The sequence below is a fragment of the Melanerpes formicivorus genome, unplaced genomic scaffold (assembly GCF_026170545.1).
Source record: "Melanerpes formicivorus ecotype bairdi unplaced genomic scaffold, bMelFor1.0.p_v2 SCAF_35, whole genome shotgun sequence".
NCBI lineage: Eukaryota > Metazoa > Chordata > Aves > Piciformes > Picidae > Melanerpes > Melanerpes formicivorus.
The window spans coordinates 5,930,761-5,950,552 of record NW_027142387.1 but is presented as its reverse complement, the minus strand read 5'-3'; the positions used below and the strand labels follow the sequence as shown (position 1 = coordinate 5,950,552).

At 48.3% G+C, this 19,792-nt stretch overlaps 1 protein-coding gene across 4 annotated transcripts in view; it reads right to left on the bottom strand.

Moving 5' to 3' along the window:
* ANKIB1 (ankyrin repeat and IBR domain containing 1) overlaps positions 1-19,755 on the bottom strand; it is a 65,355-nt gene extending 45,600 nt beyond the window's left edge. For 2 of the 4 annotated variants that reach the window (XM_068157000.1, XM_068157002.1), the window contains exon 1: positions 19,291-19,755. The gene's annotated coding sequence lies outside the window, so the exon portion shown is untranslated. The remainder of the gene's footprint in view (positions 1-19,290) is intronic. The other 2 variants (XM_068157001.1, XM_068157003.1) reach the window with 2 other exon arrangements.
* Between the last annotated feature and the right edge of the window lie 37 nt (positions 19,756-19,792).

Below are 19,792 nucleotides of genomic sequence, written 5' to 3'. Positions count from 1 at the left end.
TCACCCATTTGCTCTTTTACAGATTGATAAACCCTAAATCATAATGAACTCTGTGCAACTTTCAGGATCTTCTCTGCTTTTTCTGGTCCATTTCCAATGGGAAGAGAAGGTTTCAGGAAGACCTTAAAGCAGCCCTCCGGGATGTGAAGAGGGCCTCCAGGAGAGCTGGAGAGCAACTGTTGACAGAGGCATGGAGTGACAGAACAAGGGGTGATGGCTTCAAACTGGAAGAAGCTGGAAGGAGATGAGACATTAGGAAGCAATTCTTGCCCATGAGGGTGGTGAGGCACTGGAACAGGTTGCCCAGAGAAGTTGTGGAGGCTCCAAACCTGGCACTGCTCAAAGGCAGGTTGGCTGGGGCCTTGAGCAAGCTGGTCTGGTAGGAGGTGTCCCTGCCCATGGCAAGGGGGTTGGAAGTAGATGATCTTTCAGGATGCTTCCAACTCAAACTATTCTATGCTTCCATATAAATATACAACCTTTTTTTTTTTCCCCCAACCACATGAATCTTTCACCTTCAGCTGGATTGATTTTTCACAGGCTATTTACTACTGTGCCTCATAAAATTCTTTTCCAGATGACATTGTGTTTATGACACTGTCTGGAGACATCTTAGATGACTGCTTACCATCTTTTCCAGATCATTTATCCTCATAATAAACAGCAGAGTCCTAGCTGACCTATCTGGGACTCTATCAGTAACCTTCAACCACTGCATTAACTGCCACTGCCTGCTAATTTTCTTACCTTTTAGCAGTTAGAGAGGGGTTAAGCATCACAAAATGCAGGGTTTTTTTCAGTTTTAATGATCCAAAACTGCACTAAAAGCCCTGTATTTCCACTAAGAAAAAACACTTGGATCTGAATCTCCACAGCTTTTCCACAAGACTCAACAGAGGCTGACACTTCTGAGATCAGACCTACAAAATTAGAGCCTGGCTTTCATCACCAAGTAAATACAGCTCATGGTGGCAAAGGACACTTGATGGTGTCTACTCTAATCTCCTTTTACCTTGCTTGATTCAGAGAGAATGCAGGAGACCTGAGAAGCACAGCTAGGATACTTTGCACGTGAAGATGGAAGAGTGATGCTCTCCCTTTTTAGAACAATTAATTGTTTTAAACTTCCCTCCTCATTTCATAGATTCATAGAATGGTTTGGGTTGGAAGGGACCTTAAAGATCATCCAGTTCCAACCCCCTGCCATGGGCAGGAACACCTCCCACCAACCCACCTTACTCAGGGCCTCATCCTGTCTGGCCTTGAACACCTCCGGGGGGGGCATCCACAATCTCTCTGGGCAACCTGTTCCAGTGTCTCACCACCCTCACTGGAAAGAAATTCTTCCTAATCTCCAGTCTGTATCTCCCCTCCTCAAGCTTCAATCTATTGCCTCTCATCCAATCACTACAAGCCCCTGTAAAGAATCCCTCCCCAGCTTTCCTGTAGCCCCCCTTCAGGTACTGGATCATCTCATGCCTTGTCCACTTGTTCACCTTTGTATACTGCCCAGGTTTTTGAAAGAGTTTTCCACTGGGAAGGACTTACCTCTTTCTACAGCCAGTGACTGGGCCAGCAAGCTCTGAGAAGCAGCATGCACGACTCTTACCTACCCTTGGTTTCTAAGCCTTCTTGCCCACCAGTGTCAAAATACAGCACATGGAGTTAAGACAGCCTGGGCTGTGTTCATCACTAACTCTGTTCCTTCTACCTCTGCTCCACACAGCTGCCTGGGTCATAAGAAACAGATGAGTGACCGTGCTGCAGACAGAGCTGGCTCACCAGTGGATCTGGTCCTTCTGGTTAGGTAAGGTGACTTTTAGGAGCTCTGTGTCCCTTTATTTGCTGTTACATTAGACAGAGAGGTCCTGCAGAACAGAAAGATCCAGGTCATCCTCCTGACTCTGGAGGTGTCAGTGACACCACACAGGAGGTTCTCAGCCAGTGCTATTTCTGAACACTGCTGACAAAGTCACAGAGGACATCTGCACATGGGCTTCCCCCACTGCTGCTGGGCCTGCAGCACAGCCCCTGCCACCTCCACAGCTAGCAATGCCTCCTCACCTAAGGGTATCACAGAATCATAGAATGGTTGGGGTTGGAAGGGGCCTCTGGAGATCACCTAGTCCAACCCTCTGCTAAAGCAAGATTACTCAGGGTAAATCACCCAGGAATGCATTCAGGTGGGGTTGAATGCCTCCACAGACAAGAGGCTCCACAACCTCTCTGGGCAACCTGCTCCAGGGCCTCATCACCCTCAAGGGAAGAACACTTTCCTTATGTTTAGGTGGAACCTCCTGTGTTCCAGTTGGTGTCCATCACCCCTTGTCCTGCCATGGACTAGTCTGTCTCCATCCTCCTGACACTCACCATTTAGCTATCAACAGATCAGCATTAATGAGATCCTCCCTCGGTCTTCTCTTCTCCAGGCTAAACAGACCCAGCTCTCTCAACCTCTCCTCATCAGATAGATGTTTCAGTCCCTTCAGCATCTTAAGTGGTTCTCCACTGGACTCTCTCCAGTAGCTGCTTGTCCTTCTTGAACTGGGGAGTCCAGAACTGAACACAATACTCCAGAGCAGCCCTCACTATGGCAGAATAAAGGAGGAGAAGTATCTCCCTTGACCTGCTGTCCACACCTCAGGATCTCATTTGCCTTCTTGGCCCTGAGGGCCCATTGCTGGTTCATGACCAGCCTGTTGCCCTCCAGCACTCCCAGGACCTTCTGCGCAGAGCTGCTCTCCAGCAGGTCAGCCCCCAACCTGTCCAGACACAGGACCCTATACTTGCCCTTGCAGAACATCACGAGGTTTCTCCTCACCCAGCTCTCCAGCCTGGCCAAGTCTGGCTGAAAGGCAGCCCAGCCTGACAGGGTGTCAGCCACTGCTCCCAGTTTGGGATCATCAGCAAACTGGCTCTGCCCGTTCAGCCAGGCCGTTGATAAATAAGTTGAGCAGGACTGGACACAGAGCTGACCACAAGGGACCCCCACTCACCATGGGTCTCCAAGTAGACTCTGCCCCACTGCCCATAACCCTCTGAGCTCCATTCCCTCAATGGCTACCAAAGCTGGCTGCAAAGCAGTGCAGCACACACCCAGCCAACCATGGCACCTGGCCCTGAGATGATGCAATCCAGCCTACCTGCGTAAGGGAGCCGGCTTGCTGCCATCAGCCAAGTCACCATGACTGTTCTGCAGCTACACAAGCCCTTTCACCTTCCCCCACCATGGCTGGTGAAGCTCTGTGAAGCAGCCTGACCTACCACTAGGAAAAGTGCAATTATGAATCCAGCATTTGCTAGGCACTGGTAGAACTTGTATTTGGCTGCCTGAAAGGGAGAGAGAAATCCACTGGGGTCAGGCCTGAGAACATCCAGTTTGTCAGAAGAATCCTGGTGCCAACTCCATTGCACACACCTGCAATCACCCAACAAACATTTCTGTTGCTCCCCACAGTTCTTGTTGCTCTCTTGGCATCTCCTCCTCCCCCAGCTCCAGCTCCTTGTATGGCTGCCCAGATCAATGTGACCTCTACCAGACCTCCCTGAGAGCCTCAGAAATTAGAAAGCCATTTTTACAGTTATTGCAGAGCAAACACTTGGCAAGTTGGAGATCTGCCTCCATTATCTCTTTATGACACTAATGTTGTTTTGAGGAGCCTAGCCTGTAATTTCTGAAGTGGTTTTAATTGCCACCAGAGCTGATCCTGCCCTTTCTGTTTCGGGTCCACTCTTCTGTTCACTCATATTGCTGTACCTTCAGAGATTTAGAGAGTGCATCAGGTTGGAGTGGACCCTCAAAAGTCATCTTGTCCAACCCCTCCACAGTCAGCAGGGACATCTGCTGTGGTCCAGGGCCCCCATCAACTCTAATCTTGAATATCTCCAGGCCTCAACCACATCCCTGGACAACCTGTTTCAGTATTTCACCATTCTCCTTGTGAAGAACTTCCTCTTTATTTCCAATCTAAACCTACCACACTCTAGTTTAAAACCATTGCCCCTCACCCTATTACAAGATCATCCAGTTCCACCCCTCTGCCATAAGCAGGGACACCTCCTACCAGCCCAGCTTGCTCAAGGTCCCAGCCACCCTGGCCTTGAACACCTGCAGGCTTGGAGCCTCCACAACTCTGGGCAACCTGTCCCAGTGCCTCACCAGTGCATACTGGTGGAAGTAGTTCCAACACATTGTTTGCTGGGACTGAAGTGCAGACAGAAGCAGAAACAGCAGCAATGTGCAAACTGTGCAAAGCCAGAGCTGTTTGGGTGCTGGAGGCAAGGCAGGAGGACACCAACACCATGGTCTCAGTTAAAGTCAAACCTGTTTTCAGGAACAGTCTCCTGCAGCTCAGCATTATTTGACCAGCCAGGACTCTGACAGGGGCAGTGCTTTCAGAAGGGCATGGTGGGTGAAGCATGGACTGGAGTGCGAGGATGAAGACGCAGAGCAGGCATCCCAGCACCAGAGGCAGCACTGCCTGCTGTAAGCTGCACCCAGGCTCCCAAGCACCCATGCTGAGAGCTGCCTACAAGGAGCTCCACAACACCTCAGGGTGCAAACTCCCATCCAGTCACTGACAGAGCAACTGCACTCTAGCCCATTCAAAAAACGTCAGCAGAACTGGTACTGCTGGCTGGGTCTGGTTCTCCTCTCATTCAAAAACCCCAGATGATACAGGTGCTGTTCCAGTGCCTGATGCTAGGCAAGCAGGGCCTAGGTGGGAACAACCAACATCAATGTCCAACAGGCACTGAAAGCACACAGGTGAGCTTGCATTTACTAGAGGGCAAAGACATCCAAGCCCCCTCCCTGGAGGTGTTCAAGGCAAGGTAAGATGAGGCCTTGAGCAACCTGGTCTAGTGTAAGCTGTCCTTGCCCATGGCAGTGAGTTGGAACTAGATGATCTTTGAGGTCCCTTCCAACCCAATCTATGAAGGTCCTGGTGAAAGGTGCTTGCTTTATCTGCTGGAGACCCAGCAGGACTCTGCTGAGGACAAATTCTAGCTGGGCACAAAGCTTTCCCAAAACAGTCCTGAAGCTGAGGAGGTAGGAAGTGAGACACATCAAATGTAGTCCTTATCCACCTGCACACTGGGAAAGGCTGATATTTAACAGCACTCATCTTTCCCTTCCCTCCTACATCCCATATCCTGTTGCATCATTCATACATTGCAACAGGTTTAAAAATTGCTGGGGAAAAACCCCTGGCTCAGATTTGTCAGTTGCTGGTGGATTTGAAGAAACAACAATACTTTATCAATAGGGTTGAAGTGTTCTTTTACAGGATTTGAGTCTTAAGGCCTTCTCAAAACTTCATCCATGGCTTTAAAAAGCCACCTGGTGTCACCCTACATACTCAGGTAACATTCTGAAGAGCAATTAGCATGCTCTAATAGTATTAAACTACTATTTAGGAGATTCAGGCGAGGGAAAGAAGCAACAGACAAGAGGTGAGAGACAAGAAATGGAGCAGTCTTGTATTACAAAGAAGCATCTCTGAAGCAAGCACATAACAGCTGAAAGAACAGCCAGGGCTAACAACACACAGCAACAAAAAAAATCTGCCTCTATAAAAAGATGAAGTAAATATAGAGGAATCCATTTTCAAATGGAGGTTGGCATTGCAGCAGAAGGGCATGAGGCTGGAATGTTCCAGGAATCAGGAATGTTGGAACCACCTACTCTGAAAGGCACCACCTACTCTAAAAGACACCTATGCAAAAGCTTGTTCATTTGCAGGATGTCATCATGTGTCTGTGTAACATGGGAATCTCATTCCCTTAATCAATTGCAATGGTCAACTATTTTAAGAAAAGGCCCAAAACTTTGCATTTTACAGCAAAGTGAATCCATTTTGACAACAGAATCACAGAAAGCCAGGTTGGGAGGGACCCCAAGGCTCATCTGCTCCAACCTTTGTAGGTGAAATGAGCTGCCCCAGCAACCTGTCAAGCTGAGTCTGAAAACTGCCCACTGTAGGGGTCTCCACCACTTCCCTTGGGAGATGATTCCAATGCCCAACCATTCTCATGGGGAAACCTTTCTTTCTGAAGTCCTTACCTGCCATATGAGGAAAGGCTGAAAGAGCTGAGTTTGCTCAGCCTTGAAAAGAAAACAGAATACTGATTGCAGGTCTTCACAGAAACATAAGACTGGTTTGGGATGGAAGAGACCTTTCCTGGAATCCTAGGCTGGTTTGGGATGGAAGGGACCTTTTCTGGGAGCCTAGACTGGTTTGGGATGGAAGGGACCTTTCCTGGGAACCTAGACTGGTTTGGGAGGGAAGGGACCCTTCCTGGGAGCCTAGACTGGTTTGGGATGGAAGGGACCTTTCCTAAAATCCTAGACTGGTTTGGGATGGAAGGGACCTTCAAGATCATCTAGTTCTAACTGTAGGCAGGGACACTTCTACCAGAGCAGCTTGTTCAAGGTCACATCCAATCTGCCTTTGAATGCTTCCAGGCTTGGAGCTTCCACAACCCCTTCAATTGCCCATGGACAAATTTGAGCCATTTTTAAGAATTCAAACATTTGAAGAGAACTGGTTCTGTGTCAGAAGCATCTTCAAAGACAGGAAATCGAGGCCATGCCATACAACCACTGCCTGGTAACATTGCTTAGGTGCCCCTGGTTGGAGCTGCTTGGAAACAGCACCTGAGTGGGCAGGGTGAGAAGGGTGAGGAACCTTCAGAGCTGGAGCAAGCAGAGCTAGGCTGTACTGGGGAAACTAAAGGACAGAACAGCTCCAGCAAGACATGAGGAGCGTGGACTGTCTGGCTTTAGGAATGTGGAAGGATTTCTTTTCACAGTAAGCCGTGGGTAGACTGCTTGGGGAGGTGTGTTGGGTTTTTTTTTTGTTCCAAGTTCATACTGAGGGTTTCAATTTCAACATGTAGCTTTTTTGAACAGCTCCATTTAGCACTTCTCCAGGCTGCTTTGATCTGCACGTCAGCAGAACTCTGAAGGAGCTAAAACATGCTGAAGACACACAGAAAATACTGTCTGGTTTTGCTAGAAATGGTGGAATTCATGCAGAAGTTATTCCCAGAGAACATGCTAAGATTGAGAACCTTTGTAGGTTTGCAAAATGACAGATGGCAAGGTTACTAGGATCAAAGGATGGCCAGCAAATCTAGGGAGGGTCCTACTGTTCTGCCCTGCTGAGACCACACCTGCAATACTGTGTCCAGTTTTGGGTTCCCCAATTCAAGAGAGACAGGGATCTGCTGGAAAGAGTCCAATTGAGAGCTACAAGGATGAGTGGGAGACTGGAACATCTCTGCTATGAATCCAAACTGAGAGATCTGTGGCTCTTTAGTCTGGACAGGAGAAGGCTCAGAGGGGATCTTGTAAACATTACAAAGTATGTGAAGGGTGGGTGTCATGATAAAGGGGCTAGGCTCTTTTCAGTGGTGCCCAGTGAAAGGACAAGGGGCAATGGGCACAAACTAGACACAGGAGGTTTCCCCTCAATATGACTAAAAACTACTTTGCTGTGAGGGTCATGAAACACTGGAGCAGGCTGCCCAGAGAGGCTGTGGGGATCTCCTTTTCTGGAGACTTTCAAGACCCACTTGGATGCGTTCCTGTGTGACCTGCCCTAGGTGTTTCTGCTCTGGCAGGGGGGTTGGACTCAATGATCTCCAGAGGGCCCTTATAACCCCTAACATTCTGTGATTCATAAGTGCCCTGATACCACAACTTACCAAACTGAAGTTAATCCAGTAAACTTTAAAGCTTGGTGACTAACTTAAGAGGAACTTGACTCATTCTCTTCCTAGAAAACCATAGGAATAGCTAACAGAGATGGGAAGGGGAATAAAAGCAATTAACTAATCACCTTCAAGACTGATTTTCACACCCTGATTCTTCATGCTGATTCCTCACTCAGAACAGGAATACAGAAAAAAATCCACAGGATTCCTGAACTGAGCTCAGTGAGGCTGAACTTCACAAAGGTATTTCTAAGAAACAGGTTCCAAATCAGCAGGCACTTCAGAAGGCTTGCACAGGACAATTAAGTGATTATTTTCTGTTGTAATAACACCCACAGTAACAGAGACTAAACACTCCAGATGATGTATTTTTAGTTAAATAGAGATTTGTAGAATGGTTTAGGTTGGGAGGCACCTTAAAGATTAGCTCCAACCTTGCTGCCATGGGCAGCGACACGTCCCACTGGCCCAGTTTGCCCAAGGCTTCATACCCTCATCCAGCCTGACCTTGAACACATCCAGGGAGGGGACATTCACAGCCTCCCTGGGCAACTTGTTCAGTGTCTCCCCACTCCCACTGTCAAGAATTTCTTCCTATTCTCCAGTCTAAATCTGCCCTTCTCCAGCTTCAATCTCTTCCCTTTCATGGTATCACTACAAGCCCTTGTAAAAAGGCCCTTCCCAGCTTTCTTGTAGGCCCCCTTCAGACACTGAAATGCTCTAAGGTCTCCCTAGAGCCTTCTTTTCTCCAGGCTGAACAGCCTCAATTCTCCCAGCCTGTCCCCACAGGGGAGGTGCTCCAGCCCCTTGAGCATCTTTGATCTTTGAGGTCTCTTCCAACCTTAGTGATACTGTGATCACAGCTTCCTCTGGACCACAAAGTATTTTATACTAGAACATGCTGCCTAATTCCCATTCCAGACAAAGGAATTTAACTTTTTATTCCTTTATTAACAACTAGAAACCTCAGGCAGCTTATGAATGAGAAAGGCTAAGTTTATGAACATGAATAAAACCAATCCCAAAGATCTCAACCCCAACAAATAGACCAAGAACAAACCCATATCCCAATTACACTTCTACATTTATGTCGCTGCCTGAAAGGATGCACAGAAATCATGCCACTGCTGTGGAGCAGGAAAACATTTGAAGTCATATCACAGGGGGAAAAACCCAACAACCACCACCACCATTATTTAAAACCACAAAACTGGACAAAAAGATCACACAATCATGGACTGGTTTGGGTTGGAAGGGATCTTCAACATCATCTGGTTGCAGCTCTGCTGCCATGGGCAGGGATGTCTCCTATTAGATCAGCTTGCTCCAGGCCCCATCCAATCTGCCTTTGAACACTGTCATGATTGGAGATCCCTCAGTGAGGTTTGCTCTGTTTTATCACAGACAGGTGATACTTTCAAGCACTAAAACCATCACTGCAAAGCTTTAACTATGCAGAAGTCAGCTTGAAAACCTGAGTTTAAGCATACAGTAGAATTTGCATAAGATAATCACACAGTCATGGAATTGTTTTGGTTGGAAAAGCCCTTTAAGATTGTCCAGTCCAACCATTCTCTAAACCATGGCACTCAGCATCACATCTCTGCCTCTTCAGAACATCTACAGGGATGGGGATTCAACCACCTTCCTGAGCAGCCCATGCCAGACTTTGACAACCCTTACAGTCCAGAAGTTTCTTCTAATATACAACCTAAACTTCCCCTCGTGCAACCAGAGGCCATTTCCTATCATCCTGTCGCTTGTTCCCAGGGAGAAGAGACCAACCCCCACCTGGCTCCCACTCCCTTTCGGGGAGTTGTAGAGAGCCAGAAGGTCTCCCCTCAGCTTCCTTTTCTCCACACTAAACCACCCCAGGTCCATCAGCTGCTCCTCACCAGTCTTGTTCTCCAGACCCTCCACCAGCTTTGCTACTGTTCCCTGGACCTGCTCCAGCCCCTCAACATCCTTCTTGGAGTGAGGCCCCAAAATTGAACCCAGGACTCCAGTTCTGGCCTCCCCACTGCTGAGTACAGGGGAGCAATCCCTTCCCTGCTCCTGCTGGTCACACTCTTCCTGATCCAGAACAGAACAGGATGCTGGTGGCCTTCTTGGCCACATGGGCACACCCTGGCTCATCTTCAGCTGCTGTCAGCCAGCACCCCTAGGTCTTTCTCTGATGGATAGTTTCTACTGCTGTGAAGCTTGGAGCCTTCACGGGGTTGTCGTGACCCAGGTGCAAGATCCTGTTCTATAAAACTCTGCAGCCCTTTGGGCCACATGCTTCAGGTGGCTCAGAACCAGCTGTATGCATTGAAGGGAGAAAATGGTTGGTTATGCAACCATGTCATCTGATATGGAGCAAGCACATATTTACATTGGAAGGAACCTCTAGAAGTCAACTGTTTCAATCCCCTACCCAGGGCAATCTTCAAAGCTTTAAAGGCTGCTCAAGGCCATTCTCAGTTTTCAGAGTATCTCCACGGAGGGAGACCCCACAGCTTCTGTGAGCAACTTGTAGCAGTATTTGTCCACCCTCATGGTGTAAATCTTTTCCTAACATCTAACTGAAATATCCCTTGCTGGAACTTTTCCCCTGTTGCCTCTAGCCTTGTGTTCTGGTTTTGCTGGGACAGAGCCCCAAGCAGGCTGTTAGCCAGGACAGGTGACTTGAGTTGGCCCAAGATGTATCCCAGAGCTTCAATGTCACTCACATTAGGATGAGAGTGAGACTCCTGCCTGGGCTTCTCTTCCTTCTCCCAAGCACTGCTTTCTCATTTGCTGTGATCAGCACAGGTTCACTGGGTTGAGTATAACTTTACCTAGTTTATATTGGTATTAGTTTGGCTGTTTCATCAAATCCATTTTCATGTCAACCCATGGGTCTTCTCTCCCTTTCCTGATCCCCCTTTTCTTCTGGGAAGGGGTCATAAGGTGATAGAGCAACTGCTAGACTTCAGCCCTGGGTACAGGCTAAAGGTAGCCACCCTGTCACCCAGCTCCTCCTAGAAGGGTCTGATTTTCTCTTCTAATATCCTGCCCCTAGTCTTCCCTGGACACTGAGAACACCCAGCTCCTCCAGCTTCTTTTTTCACACCATGTGCTCCTGCCCCCTAATTATCTTGGCAGCCTTCCTCTAGACCTGCTACAGTAGGTTAGCTTCCCTTCTCCAATGGGCAGCACAGAAGTAGACACTGTTTCAGCAGCAGTCACACAGAAGCCAAGCTGACAGAACTACTGGCTTCATTCCTGCCAAGTAAAGACACATTGTTGACTCACATTCAACTTTGGGGGCCACTGGAAAAGTGATGTCCTTTGCTGCCACGTTACTTTTTGGCCATCGGACCAAGGCTGTGCTACAGTGTAAGGTTATTCTGCTTTGATTTTCAGAGTCTTTGCTGAACACCACAAGGTTCTTGACAGCCAATTCCATTCCTCCAGCCTGGTCAAAGTCCTGCAGAAGAGCAGCCCTGCCCTCCAGCATGCACAATCTGGTGTCAAGCTTGCTGATGGTGCATTCCATCACCTCATCCAGGTAATTAATGAAGATTATAAATGCAAAACCTGCACCATTTAATCTTACTGAATACTAATTATCATGTCTTGAAAAGGATAAAGGGCTTGCAAGTAGTTTAATTTTAACTAATTAACAGGTTGGTAAATGGGCTGTTACAAAGAACTTGAATTTCAATACACAAGCCACCAAAGAAAGCCTCTTCAGTAGGGTTGTTGGGTTTTTTTTCTCTTTAATGGGCAGTTTGTGCTTGGTGACTCATTGAAATAGCTCCAATGAGAGATTTCTCTCCCAACACATCCTTCTATATATGGAAAACTAAATATATAAAGTATCTGTGTCAGTGACTCTCCAGAAGTCAGGCAAAAGGACCTAAATTAAGCGCCGTTGTATGTCTGTTAGCAAGGTCTCAGGACTGCAGGCTGTGTACCTCCATACACAACCTTCCTGAGAAGCCAAGGAACTGGAGCTCTTCCACCAAGAACCAATGCATTAGCTTAGAACTGTGTAAAACCCACAATGCTGCACAGCTATAGATCATTCTGTATCAAAATGCTGGAGTACAACAGGCAAAACGTGTCAGATCATCCCTGAAGTACCACAGGTTCTGCTCATGTGAGGTCTGCTATGTAGCTGTGTCTCCTGATCTGAGCTTGGAAAGATCACAGTATCACAGTATAACTAAGGTTGGAAGAGACCTCGAGGATCATCTAGTCCAACCTATCACCACAGACCCCATGACTAGACCATGGCACCAAGTGCCACGTCCAATCTCCTCTTGAACACCTCCAGGGACGGTGACTCCACCACCTCCCTGGGCAGCACATTCCAATGACGAACAACATCCTCACCTTAGAAGATCAAAATCCTCACCTTATGGGTACTGGGATAACTTCAGCTACTTTGCCAATGTGAATGAAACTGTGTCAGTCACTTTTTGTTCAAGTTCTTCAAAATGTTAAAATGTATAAGCTGCATTAGTAGCACTGCCAGAGCATTGGGCTTCAGAGTTTAGTAGCTCCACACTTGGGCAGCTTCTTCAAGATACTGATGAAAAAAATCACCATTTTGATAGACCAAGAAGAAATCCAAGCTTTGTTCTGCCAGGACATCTCTCCCTCTCTATCCACAGCCTTTCAACACTTGGATGTTAGGAACAAGTTCTTTACCATCAGAGCGCTGAAACACTGCCACTGCTTGCCCAGGGAGCTGCAGGAGGCCCCATCCCTGGAGATATTCAAGGTTAGGCTGTACAAGGTTCTGAGCAAGCTGCTCTAGTGGAGGATGTCCCAGATGACTGCAGGGGGATTGGACTAGATGGCCTTCAGAGGTCCTTTTCAACCAGTGCATTCTATGTGCCAGATGGAGATCAATACATTGCTTGTCCCCCAGCAGTCTAGTGATGTAGAACACAGTAGAGAATAACCCCAAAATCCTCACCAAGTAACAATTCTTCAAACAATTCATCTAGGCAAGTAATAAGAAAAAGTAGCAAGAAAAAGACTCTTTCTTCTGGAAACTGGATTGCAACAGCATTTGCAGGTTGCTGGCGCTGAAATCAGTCCTGATGCGCATCCAGCCTGGCATATGCTATTTTTACATCTCACACACATAGTAGCTAATAAAAACACCACTTAAAATACACAACTGCATGGCACAGCAGCACAATAACAAGCAATTTCTTAGTACAAAGTTAATTAGTCATTTACAACAGCCTTAAAATGACTCCTTTTAAGCCTGTGATAAATTTTAATAGAACCAGCATTTAATATATTAAAGGTGATAGTGCAAAACCCAATACAGACAGGTATGTATCACCACCTTGCCTCCTAATCTTCTCAGCTATTTCTCCAAAAGCTGGTTGCTAACAGGAAATATTTCAATGACCATCATCAGTGCTTCATCTCTGCACCCTAAAAAATACACTCTTGGTCCTCATACAGTAAGATTTTGAGTTTCTACACCACAGCTCTGATAGACATTTTTAACTTCACCTTCCAAATTCCTATTTGACATAAAAGAGTAGGGGGGGGGAGGGGGAATTGCTACCCTAGATAACATCTGTGGAAGCTTCTTGAAGAGGAGATCTTAAGTGGACTGTGAACACAGCTCGAGCTAATAGATATAAATCAAATTTGCTCCACTGAGTTATTTCATTTGTAGCCATTTACAATCAGGACCCAAAGCAGCTGCACACAAACAGCATGTGATGTTCCCACAGTCACATTAAAGGACCTGCTAAAGGAACAAGCAGGGCCTGGGTTTTAAAGCAGAATTATAAACTAGAAGGAACAGATATTATCTTTTTTCTATGCTAAATGCAAAGAAGAGTGATCATCATGTGAAGCACTTGGGGCAGAGAAGCAGCTTCCAACTTATCTCTGCATTTAACGGCAATTGAATAGAGAGCGTATGAACCAGACAAGAAATAGGCCACTAGAATAGAGATAATTATATATGGAAACTTCAAGTGTGTTTTTCCCAGAAATAGCTTTGAAACCTCCAAAGCTGCCTTTCCTCAAGTCATATTTCATTGGGGCAGATAGAACCATAGAATTGGTTTGGTTGGCAAAACCCTTCACGATCACCCAGTCCAACCATTCTCTAACTCTACCAAGTCTGGGGCTAAACCGTGTCCCTCAGCACCACATCTCTGCCTCTCTGAAACACCTCCAGGGATGGGGATTCAGCCACCTCCCTGGGCAGCCTGTGCCAGGCTGCGAGAACCCTTCCAGTGAAGATTCTTCTCATGTCCAGCCTAAACCTCCCCTGGTGCAACTTGAGGCCATTTCCCCTCCTCCTATAAGTTGTTACCAAGGAGAAGAGACCAGCCTCCACCTCACTCCAGCCTCCTTGCAGAGACTTGTAGAGAGCCTCAGCCTCCTTCTGCTCTCATCACCTTATCATAGAAGATCAGGTTAGTTAAGCATGACCCATCTCTCATAAACCACTGCTGACTGGGCCTGATCACCTGGCTGTCCTCTATGTGCCATGTGATGGCACTTAGGATGATCTACTCCATGACCTTCCTTAGCACCAAGGTCAGGCTGACAGGCCTGTAGTTCCTCAGGTCCTCCTTCTGGCCAACCTGCAGTCAAGTGGGTCCTCCCCAGTTAGCCAGAACTGCCAGTAAGTGACTGAAAGCTGCCTCCTAAGCTTTCTTCTTCTGCCTGCTCCCTCCTTACCCTTGGGTGGCTCACATTCAGCCTGTGTGTGTCTAAGTGGTGCAGCAGGTCACTACGCCTCCTTAGGTTATGTGGGCCTCATTCTGCTCCCTGTCCCTGCCTGGCATCTCAGGGGGCTGGGTAGGTGGAGAACACCTGCTCTTACTACGAAACACTGAGGCAAAGAAGAGCATCGAGCATCTCAGCCTTTGCCACGATGTCTCCACCACATCCAACAAGGGATGGAGAATCTCCTTAGTCCCCCTTTTGTTGTTAATGTATTTATCATAATGAGGGGGGAGGGTTACAGCAGTAAGCAAATTAAGGGCTTTGGCCCTTCTCATTTTCTCCCTGCATAACCTCCTGACATCCTTGTAGACCTCCTGAGTTCCCTGACCCTTCTTCCAAAGGTGATAAACTCCTCCTGACTTCCAGCCAAAGCTGGTCTCCTTCCCAGCTGGCTCAGCTTTCAGCACATGGGGACATCCTGCTCCTGCACCTTTAAGACTTCCTTCTTGAAGCATGTCCAGCTTTCCTGGACTCCTTTGCCCTTCAAGACTGTCTCCCAAGGAACTCTGTCAGCAAGGCACCTTCACAGGCCAGTCTGCCCTCTGGAAGTCCAAGGTGACAGTTCTGTTAACCCTCTTCTTACTTCTCCAAGAACCAAAAACTATCATTTCATAATGGGTAAGCATAAGACAACCTCCAACCATCACATCACCTCCAAGCTCTTCCCAGTTCAGGAACAACAGTCCCAGCAGGGTGTCTTCCCTATCTGGCTCCCTCACCAGCTGTGGCAGGAAGTTCTCTTCCACACACTCCAGGAACCTCCTAAAGTGTTTCCTCTCCACTGCATTGTATTTCCAGCAGGCATCTGGTAAGTTGAAGTCCCCCAGGAGAACAAGGGCTGGTGACTATGGGACTTCTCCCAGCTGCTTATACAGTATTTTGTCTGCTGCTTCATCCTGAGAAGGTTGAAGGTCTCAGAGGAGCTTATAACCATCAACCCCCACTCCTTAGGTCACTGTGGTCAGCCAGGCAGAGAGAGAACAGGGAATCATCCAGATCATGCATGGCAGTGGGGTTAGAACTAGATGATCTTTTAGGTCCTTGCCAACCCAAACCATTCTATGCATCTATGAATCAAAATGGCAGACATGAGCCAGGAGGAAACTCCCTTGAGTAGGGAAAATCCCCAAGAGATTGAATACAGTTTTCTCCAACACAGAAGCCTGCACAGAAGAACTATTTTATCCATCATTAATAACATACTGCCTCACTTGTCATGATGTAATATTTAAGCTGCACTAACTTCATTGTCAAAGATTAACATCACTACACTGCAGGCTGGGTGCAAAGCTTGGGTTCCTAGCTGGAATCTTAAGCACCAACTTAGAAAACTTACTTCTAGAAAATTCAGTTTGGCCCCTCACCTTTCTTGTCAGGACAGAACTGAAGGAAAGTTACAAGCAGACCTCTACACTGTCCTGCAGCTGCTCCATAAAGCTACCCAAGTCAGGGAAGATCCCAGGCTTTCTGTTTCCCTGCAGTAATCCTGTTACTGGTCTTTTACCACAATTATCCTTCAGTGCTCAGAGTTTAGAATTTATGTACCTTAAAGTCACAGAATGCCAAGCTGGAAGGGACCCTAGGGGTCATCTGGCCCTTTCTGGGTCTAGCTGAAATGAGCTGGGCCAGCACCCTGTCAAGCTGAGTCTGAAAATTGCCTAATGTAGGGGAATCCACTGCTTCACTTGGGAGAGGATTCCAATGTCCAACCGTTCTCATGGGGAAAAACATAAATCAAAGCAACATCACTGAAGGAAAATCTCTCTTAAGCAACTGCAACAAAACTTCAAGAAGCTTTGCTGGAAAAGTCAAGGCACATAGATTGACTCTAGGTCATGAGAGGTGCTTATCTTCTCTAAACATTTTGTGATTCTCTTGTTTGGAAAACAGGAGTTACACATACACATAAACGTGAGTGAGAAATGAGGACTCAGGGGTGCTGGGCAAGGAGAAGTTCAATGTGAGCCAGCAGCCCAGAAACCAACCCTCTGTTGGGCTGATCTCTCACAGTGTGGTCAGCAGATGGAGGGAGAGGATTCTGCCTCTCTGCTCTGCTGAGACTCCACCTGGAGTTCTGTGTCCAGCTCTGGACACCCCAACACAAGAGGGACATGGAACTGTGAGAGCAGGGTTAGAGGCCACTGAGATGATCACAGGGCTGCAACACCCTTGTTCCATATGGAGACAGGCTGAGAGAGTTGCGGTTGTTTAGCTTGGAGAAGAGAAGGCTGCAGGGAGACCTTCAAGCAGCCTTCCAGGAGAGCTGGAGAGGGACTTTTGACAAATAATGACATCTCCTGAAGCTATTTTTTTGTAGTTGTTCCACTGAATAAAAGCTGGCAGCTGGAGAAAGCATTAGCTTTTCAGTTCCCACGTTTAGGTCCCTTTAGTTTTCCTTGAATAATTAATGGGGTGTGGATGCCTGATAGGGACAGATGTGTAAACTTACCTACAGTATAGAAATGTATCCAGGAAATATTGTTTTTTTCAGTAAGCCAAATCATGTGCTTAAATATCTACAGACCCAGTCCTACCTAGATGTGTATGGCACAAGGAAAAATTTAGAGGGACCACAGAAAACTCACTCAATTCTGTCTTTTGGCTACTGTTGTGGAGGCACATAACTTACATATTCCACGACAGCTACTGATACTATCAATATTCTGAGTGCCACTCTTCTGTTTTGGGGGTTCCTTAAATTATTTTTCTTTTATAATAGTCTGCTGAATGCATACATACATATATATGTGTGTGTGTGTGTGTGTGTGTATATGTATAAAATCATAGGATTGTTTTGGGTGGAAAAGACCAAGATTATCAAATCTAACCATCAACCCAACACCACCATGGCCACTAAACCATGTCCCCAAGCACCATGGCCACACATTTCTTGAACACCTGCAGAAATGGTGACTCCACCACTTCCCTGGGCAGCCTGTGCCAATCCCTGACCACTCTTTCAGGAAAGAATTTTTTCCTAATCTCCAACCTAAAACCTTCCCTGCCACAACTTCAAGCAACTTCCTCTCACCCTACCACCTGATAGGAGGGAGAAGAGACCAACCCCCATCTCACCCCAACAGGGCACCCCACCAACACTGGTTAGCTTTTTGGTAGATTTCCAGTGACAGTTTGAAGCAGGAATAATATCATTAAAGTATTGTACTCTTCTAAAGACTAAAATTTCATAGATCAATAGAATGGGCTGGGTTGGAAGGGACCTTGAAGATCATCCAGTTCCAACCCCCCTGCCACTGCAACTCCTTAAAGAAAGAACTGCTTGAGTGCAGGACTACAAAGAGTCTTGGAAATAAAGTTTCCAGAAGCCTCTTCTGTAAATCTGCTCTCTTTAGCTGTAAGCCATCAGCCATTTACACTTTCCATGTCCAGGGAAAAAAAACAAACCACCAAACACAAAAGTTGCCATAAGTTCAACCACTTCATTTTTGTGCAGACACCTCAACTAAACAAATTCCATGTTCTTAGAAGATGAAGAGTGCTGTTGCTTTCCTTGTGTCTAAAGCTTTTTTCTCTTCCCATGGATGAAGAACATTTTTTCCTCTGCTCCCAAGAGAGAGTAAAGAGAAATGAATCCACCACGCTCTGTGGGATAAAACACCCATATGTGTAAGGAAGACACAGTCTCTTCTCATTGCTAAGCTCCACAGCTAATAATTCTCTCCAAAGTGGTCTCTCTCTTTAGGGACTGTGCGGAAATGATGGCACACCTACTGATGTTATGTCTACAACTAAAACACTCCATTTCTGAAACTGCTAAGCACTGAAATGCACAAAAAGAAAGCACAACCACTGGTGATTAGTGAGGATCAGTGCCTTACTCTGCAGAGGGTGTTTTTGTGACTCCACAATTGTTCTGCATACTATTTGAACTGCAAATACAAGACTGAGGAGTCATGAATTATCCAGGTTCTTGATTTTTTTTAAGTTGTCTAGCTTCCAGTATATGTTTAGACATGACTGGGAGGGTGATGCCGCCAAGGGAAAAAACCCAAAACGTTAGTGTCAAGACTAGAATTTTAATCCGAAAATATAAAGAAATAATTAAATCACGAGGTCGTGAGCGTTCAATTTCATTGAGGAAAGACTGTTTAGGGCGGCGTTACCCAGCCTGAAAGCAAGGTTAGGCTGTCACAGCACACCCCGCAGCACATGCCCCGCTCTGCCCGCTCAGACTTGAGCCCTTTTCCCTTCCAGGCAGCATTTCTAGGCTTCGAACAGGGTGGGAACGAGCTCACAGCGGGAGAGACACAAAGCCAGGCCATCGGCACGCTCCAAACTTTCCGACGATCCCAGCCGAGGGACCCTGGCCACCCCGGGGGCTGCTGCAGCCGCCCAGCTCCCACCCAGCCGGTTCCCCGGTCCTCCGCCATGGCGGGGCGCGGCGCGGCGCCTGGAGCCGTCGGCGGCCTCTTCCCCCGTCCATAACCGGCACAGCCCCGCCGCCTCCCGCCATTGCGCTTCCCCGCAGCCCCCTGCCCAGCGGGGCTCACGCTGCCGGGGGCCGGCCCTACACTGGCAGTCCGCCGCACCCGGGCTCGTCTAACCTCAATAACCTGCGGCTTGGTGATCCCCGCACACCGGCGCTACCCTCCGTCCTCACCTCCTCCGCTCCGCTCCTCTCGCCCGCCGCGGCGCACTCCGAGCAGCCTCCCGGCCCGCCCCACCCGCGATGCGACGGGGCTGCAACTACCCAGACGTGTGAAGTCTCCCGGCTGGACTCGCCTCGCCCTTCTCACAGCCCCGCAGACCCCGCCCGAGCCTCCTCAAGCGACGCCGGGATCTCCGCCAGCGCCGCGGGGCACTCACCGGGCTCCTCACAGGGGCTCTCCCCGGCCCTTCCCGGCGCCTCCGCGCCCGCCACCCAGCGCCTCCATTTGCTCAGCGGCCGCTCCTCTCTCCCTCTCCCCCGCTCCGCTCCGGATACGGTGGCCTCTGGACTTGCCCGCTCCGGCAGCCGGGGCCGTCACTGGGCGGCTGAAACGCCGGGGAGCGCCCGGCCCGACGGCGAGGCGCAGACAGGGGCGTTGCGGCTGCCGCCGTCTCGCTGCCCCTTTGTTCGGCGGCGGTTCGTGGCGGCGCTGACAGCTGCCAGCGGCGCTCCCCGCACCCGGGCGGCCGCCTCACCTCAGCACCTCGCCGCCTGCCAGCAGCGCCTCATGCTCCCGGCCCGCAGCCCAGCCTCTCTCTCCCTGCTTCTCCGCCCGCGGACAACAACCGGCGGCAGCAGCAACAGAAGTTCAGGCCGCCGACCCGGAAACTCATCGGCAGCAGGCCCGTGGGACTCCGACGGGAAGCGGATCCGCCGAGC